This window comes from Triticum dicoccoides, chromosome 4B (assembly GCF_002162155.2).
Source record: "Triticum dicoccoides isolate Atlit2015 ecotype Zavitan chromosome 4B, WEW_v2.0, whole genome shotgun sequence".
In the NCBI taxonomy this organism is placed as follows: domain Eukaryota; kingdom Viridiplantae; phylum Streptophyta; class Magnoliopsida; order Poales; family Poaceae; genus Triticum; species Triticum dicoccoides.
Genome location: NC_041387.1, coordinates 350,011,299 through 350,017,442, shown reverse-complemented (window position 1 = coordinate 350,017,442; position 6,144 = coordinate 350,011,299). Strand labels below are relative to the sequence as shown.

The 6,144-nt window shown below is 44.6% G+C and overlaps 2 long non-coding RNA genes across 5 annotated transcripts in view; one reads left to right on the top strand and one right to left on the bottom strand.

Moving 5' to 3' along the window:
• Nucleotides 1–535: 535 nt before the first annotated feature.
• Nucleotides 536–2,860, bottom strand: LOC119293621. Its single transcript, XR_005143150.1, has 3 exons — nucleotides 2,323–2,860; nucleotides 1,398–1,449; nucleotides 536–1,305 (listed from the first exon to the last, which is right to left on the bottom strand). It is a non-coding gene; the product is annotated as an uncharacterized LOC119293621 (long non-coding RNA).
• Nucleotides 2,861–3,051: 191 nt separating this feature from the next.
• Nucleotides 3,052–6,144, top strand: part of LOC119296132 — a 12,546-nt gene continuing 9,453 nt past the window's right edge. For 3 of the 4 annotated variants that reach the window (XR_005144885.1, XR_005144883.1, XR_005144884.1), the window contains exons 1-2: nucleotides 3,052–3,426; nucleotides 3,976–4,094. This is a non-coding gene — a long non-coding RNA (uncharacterized LOC119296132). Of the gene's footprint in view, nucleotides 3,427–3,975; nucleotides 4,356–6,144 lie in introns of those variants that run through there. The other variant, XR_005144882.1, reaches the window with a different exon arrangement.

The window sequence follows — 6,144 nt, the reverse complement described above, 5'->3', positions numbered from 1 at the left end:
CGCGACGACGTCCGCCTCGACTCGCGTTACGCTAAGACAGGGTGGCAATGGTGTCACGTGCTCGTCTCGGCGTCCGTCGTACAAAGACATTAATGTACTTAAATCCATGCCATCTCCTCTTTGAGAACTCAGGCCATAGTAGCTCTGCAAGCTGCTCATTGCAAACTCGGCCTATTCCCTGTGTAGACTTGTCGCAATCTAGTAAATTCACAATGTCCCTATTTTGCTAAATGTTCGGAGCCCACGCTCTGGAAAAAAGCAGAGAAGAGGTTAGAACAGACTATTATATTTACATACCATGTACAGTTGTACACCAACTTAAATAGTCAAAACATGGGTGAAGCGTCCTGATGCAAAAGCAAGGAGGGAAACACTAGACCCTAAACAGCGACAATACTATGAACTTCTAAAAATGAGTTGTCTTTATCTGACAAATAGTTTGGACTTTGTAACTGACCAAAAATCAATAATAATGAAACTTATGGACTCTGTGCTGCAGCATGGAAGAGAAAAAAACCAAAAACACAAGGAATACAGTAACATTAGGAATTCTTCTAGCTTAATGCTCATGTATATACAGATTGTGCTCTATCTCTGTTGTTTGAATAATGTTCAGAGCTCAGTTTCTTTGCACAGATGTTCAGAATTCATACAATAATTTGCTACAGAAAAACAACACGTTTTCCAGAGAATTAGCTCATTCTCTTAACAATGAAAGCTGCTGATTTCCTTGCAATGTTCAGTATTTATAGAAATAACTTGCTAAAGAAAAACAAAACAATGTTCAGAGAATTAGTACATTCTTGAACAATGGTGGCTGCTGATTTCCTTGCATAGTGTTCAGTATTTATAGAATAAGTTGCTACAGAGAAACAAACAATGTTCACAGACTTAGTATATTCTTGAACAAATGCCAGCTGCTTATTTCTTTGAATAGTGTTCAGAATTTCATCCAAGAAAGATCCCCCCTACAGAATAAAAATGAACTGCTAGTCTCAGTTCATTGACTGAAAAAATGTCATTGTTTCAGAGATGCATCTAGGGATTTCCTTTTCCAATCTCCACAGCCGGTTCGGATACTTGTAAGGATTTCCGCAGAGATGCGCCCCCGAACACTACTTCGTTGTGCTCCGGCGTCAACGAAAGACGAGACTGAGGCGGATGAGTTACGACATGAGACACACCAATTGAATCATGCCATAGATTCGCTGAACGGGGTTGGCTTCCGGGGGGGGGGGGCAAGGACCAAAATTGTGAAGTATCAAATGGTAGACATCAAGATGCACCAACCAATGCAGGGCCTGGCTGCATCGTATGAACTGTCGCTTATACTCTAACTTGGATGGTCGTGGGAAAATTGGCAAAAGGTAAATTAATGGCAAAAGAATTCAATTTACCCGTGTCCTACTCCTTTGAACCAATCGAACCAATCCTCTCCGGTGGCCAAATCTGAGAACAAAAACCCCTGTCAGTACTCGCACTTTGACCAGCAAGAAAAACAGAGTGACAAAATCCCAAGGAGGATGGCCCCCGATATTCATGCTGATGCTGCCACATTTCACATTTGGTTAATGCATTAACAAATTAGTCATGGGGCCTGGAATTGGGCCCTAAATCTTAGGTTTTCTAATTGCTAACATAAACAAGTAGGAGTATAGTAAACAAAAGCAAGATAGGACCCAGCCCACATTGAGTGAGTAAACACTAAACATTGTTCCGGCTACCAGATGATGCCAAATATAATTTTATGGCTTACGAGATTCAAATGAAATCACACATACAAATTGATATCTCGTGTGTGAAGACGATTATCGGCAAGACAATGCAGTAGCTACATAACATGGTTAACTGATAAAATATATTTGTCGAGTTCAAACCAACCCTCATTTAATCCCTGATTTTATCCTGGTAATTTTGACTGGCTTAGAAAAAGGCCTAATAGACAGAGGATGGCTTAGAAAAATCCTATTTTTGTGAAACAGTAAGCAATCCTCTTTTCTGAGCACAGAGCCACTAAGGTGGCCTGCTTTTCTTCAGTTTTGAGATCCATATTGCTTCTATTTTCTTGTACAGCATCCTCACAGGATTAGTCCTTCTGAAGAAATTAAATCATCTTCTTCCTCCTCATGCTGAAAACGAGCAAAGGTGTGCCTCACGAACCTATCCATACTAGTTTTATGAGAGCAGAGGTGCCAAAAAATCGACATCCATGTGCTGCTCCCCTGTCAAAACTGGGTGTTCGTGAGCACAGAGAACGTGGCCGCCATCAGCTATGAACTCATCGGAAGGAAGAGGGATTGGGGGAGGGGGAGGGGGGGGTACCGGGACATCCTCGGAGCCGACGCGGACGCGGATGGGAAGATTGGTGATGCCGGTGCGGACGCACAGCGGGAGGTCGAGCCCAAGCAGGAGGACGTACCGCCGCCGGACAGACACCACCTCGCTGTATTGGCCGCTTCCGCCCCTGGACATCGCGGCGGCTGTGCGGCCGCTCCGCCTTGCCGTATTGGCCCCTGCCGCCCATGCGGACGCGGCGCCTCGCCGTATTCAACGCTGACCTCGCCGCCGCTCGTGCGGCCGCGTCGTCTCGCCGTATTGGTCGCTGCCGCGAGGGAGGAGCCGCCGGCGAGGAGGGGAAGCGGCAGGGCAGAGTAGGGAGGCGAGGCGCCGGGGATAGTGGGCTGCCGCGAGGGAGGAGCCGAGCCGCCGGCGAGGAGGGGAAGCGGCAGGGCAGAGTAGGGAGGCGAGGCGCAGGGGATAGGATAAGATGCGGTTGAGTGGTCGAGTGGGTTTTCCCAAAAAGGAAACTAGCAGGAAAGGGAAAGGGAACAGAACGTGCTCCACGCGCGGTCGGAATCGATCGCCGCCGCGATCGATCGCCAAGGAGTCGTTTCGCTTTTCTATATCACACGTATCAAGCCTATACATGTTTTTTTACATGTAAAATGCCCATCGGATAATTACCGCACCATTTTTGTTCTCTAACTAAAACAGCCCGTACAGGTCTCTTCTCATCTACCCCTAAAAAAGGTCTCTTCTAATCTGGTTCGATACCCACCAGCTCTTAATCTCGTTCGATCCCCACCAGACCCCTCGTCCACATGCGCCATTTCTCCTGATTTGCTGCAGGCGAAGAAGATGTGGCTTGTGCCATCAGGAAACTAATCGCAAGGGAGAAGACGACGTGGTGCTCAACCTAATCATGGTCGGCGGGTAGCGGCCATAGCTGATGTGCTGGATGCTGGCGGGTCGGAGGATGCAGTGATGGAGCTCACGGTGAAGGGCGCACCGATTCGTGGGTTTGCTGGGCGAACTTGCGATAGAGAACGGTTGGATCTGAGGCACGGGACAGCGGGGAGGCACCGGGGCTATGGTCTGCTAGGCGTTGTGGTTCTAGTGTTCGCTCAGCCGCAGCTGGAGAGTTTGGTATGAAACTATGAATCCCTTCCTTTTCTGTCATCATTCTGTCAATTCTCCTCTTGCATGGAAGTACATATATGTATGTAATAAGTTCATTTATTTTGTTTCACACTAAAATTTAATTAGAAGTAAGGTGATAATTTTGAAGGTTTTTTTCATAAGCATCTGTTTTTAAAATGAAGCATTAAGTATCTTCTTGTAAATTTAATCTGCCAAATATCCTTGTACATAATTGTTTTGAAGGATTTCATTAACATGTTGTTCTGTACTGCGTATGACATTGAAGATTTTCTCATGTTTTCTTAAACTGGAAAGGTCATATGAGAATAGAAGTTTTGTTACCAAAAATAATAAAGTGACAAAAGTACATGTATGAATGTATTTCAGAAAACATTGCAATATGACCTACTTTTGCTAGTCTTGTATACATGTCATTTCGAGCTATTTAAGATGTCAAGCAACCTGGAGTGAACATTAGTTTGATTGATGCTTGTACTGATTTGGAAGTAATGTAATTAATTAGTGGATTTGCTTTGCTGCTAATTCTAAATGCAGGAACGTTGTTTATAGTCAAAATGGCAACACCAGGCCAATCAATCCATCCGTATGTGGAATGTCAGAGAGCCTACTGGTCAGCTTATATGGTGTTTTGCTATTTAAGCTTATGAAGCAAGGTATGTTCCTCTCTATTGTGTTTTCATCATACAAATTAGGAAAAACATAGTTTCTTCACATTGTGAAGTGAAGTGTAATATGTAGAACTCTGGTCTATTAAGTATATCTGAGCTGAATATCCAGCCTTTTGACGAATGTGGTGGTAGTGGTGATCTAATATATGTTCCGGTAATTTTTACTACTTAGCAAAAGTAGTCATAAAATATAACAATGTGACGAAAGTATAATATATGGAGTAAATAAGAATTATTTTTATTTTACATTAGTGATTAAACGTGAGTCACTATTCATGAGTCGAATTATCAATGTTTCATACCTGTCAAGAAGTTCCTGTGTTTCACGTATATCTAGATCTGTATATATATTCTTGTGGCACTTTCTGACTTTAGGAACAAACCTATCTAATCAACAATGGATGTCTCTGGTTATCTATTTTCTTTGTAAATAATAGAAGTGCTTGTAAGATTATTGGACTTACCATTGAATTTATGCACATTTGTTATGGTCACAATAAGGATAGTTTGGTTGCCAATCACATCCATGGTTGAAGGATAAGTAAACTTTTCACATAATATGACTTTGATTTTATCATCCTTGAGGTGTTTTATTTGAATAAATAGTGCTAACTACATGGAGGAGGTTAGATGAAAATTTAAGGCACGCATATGCATTATGCACTTACTCTCGTATTAGAATTTCAAATTCATGGATATATGAAGACTGTATGTTATTTCTTCTTATTCTCGTTTCCAACCGCTTCATTTGTGCCCATAATCCAATTGTATCTGTAAATATGGATATTAATTATATAACAATTAGAAATATTAGTTAGTTGAAAATATTAATTGCAACAATAACATACCTCAGCATTGTATTTTTTCCCGTTTTTGTATTTTGCCCTTGGTAGCATACCCGAAGTAATAATCTGGAAAGCCTTTTAGAGATCCTTTAACCTCCTTTTCCATTGTACTATATATATAGAGAGGTGTTGCTAAAAGGAGGGCACGATAGGGCCGGTCGGGGGCCTTTCTGCCCACGGCCTGGCAAGAGGGAAGGGATTTCCTTCTTAATTCTTGCTTTATTAAATTGATACATCTCCTCTCTTTATATAGAGAGGTTTACTTGACTCTCAAACAAGGCTTACTTGACCCCTAAGCAAGCGACCCTTATCTCTAATTAACCCTAAGACTAATGGGCCCATTACGTACTCTAACACTACACCCCACCTGGACATGCAGCTTGTCCTCGAGCTGCAGCCTAACCAACTTATAACCATGTAACGCCCCGAGACCGATGTGCTAGGTGCCGTTCAGTTATTCGCCGTTGTTGCCTTGTCATTGCTTGCGTGTCATGCTTTGCATATCATGTCATCATGTGCATTTCATTTGCATACGTGTTCGTCTCATGCATCCGAGCATTTTCCCCGTTGTCCGTTTTGCAATCCGGCGTTCCGTTCTCCTTCGGTGGTCATTTCTACCTTTCTTTTGTGTGTGGGGATTAAACATTTTCGGATTGGACCGAGTCTTGCCAAGCGGCCTTGGTTTACTACCGGTAGACCGCCTGTCAAGTTTCGTACCATTTGGACTTCGTTTGATACTCCTACGGTTAACCAAGGGACCGAGAAGGCCTCGTGTGTGTTGCAGCCCAACACCCTTCCATTTTGGCCCAAAACCCACCTAACTCTGCTCCATCATCTCGGTCGTTCGATCACGATCGCGTGGCCGCAAACCGCACCTCATTTGGACTCTCCTAGCTCCATCTACCTATAAAAGAGCACCCCTCCCGGAAATTTCGGATCAATTCGCGGATGAAACCCTAATCCTCTTCCCCTCTCGCCCGCCGGACAATGTCCGCCCAATCCGGACAAATCGCGCCGCCCGCCGCAGCCATTCCGTGCTTGCCACATCAGCTCCGCCGCCGCCTCGTCCAACCGCGCGCCGCCTCCCACCGCGCCGGCCCGCGGAGCCCATCGCGGGCCCGCACGGGCCTGGTCGCCGCCGCCGCCCACGGGCGCGTGCCCGCGCTGCTCCTTCGCCGCTCCTTCGCCGG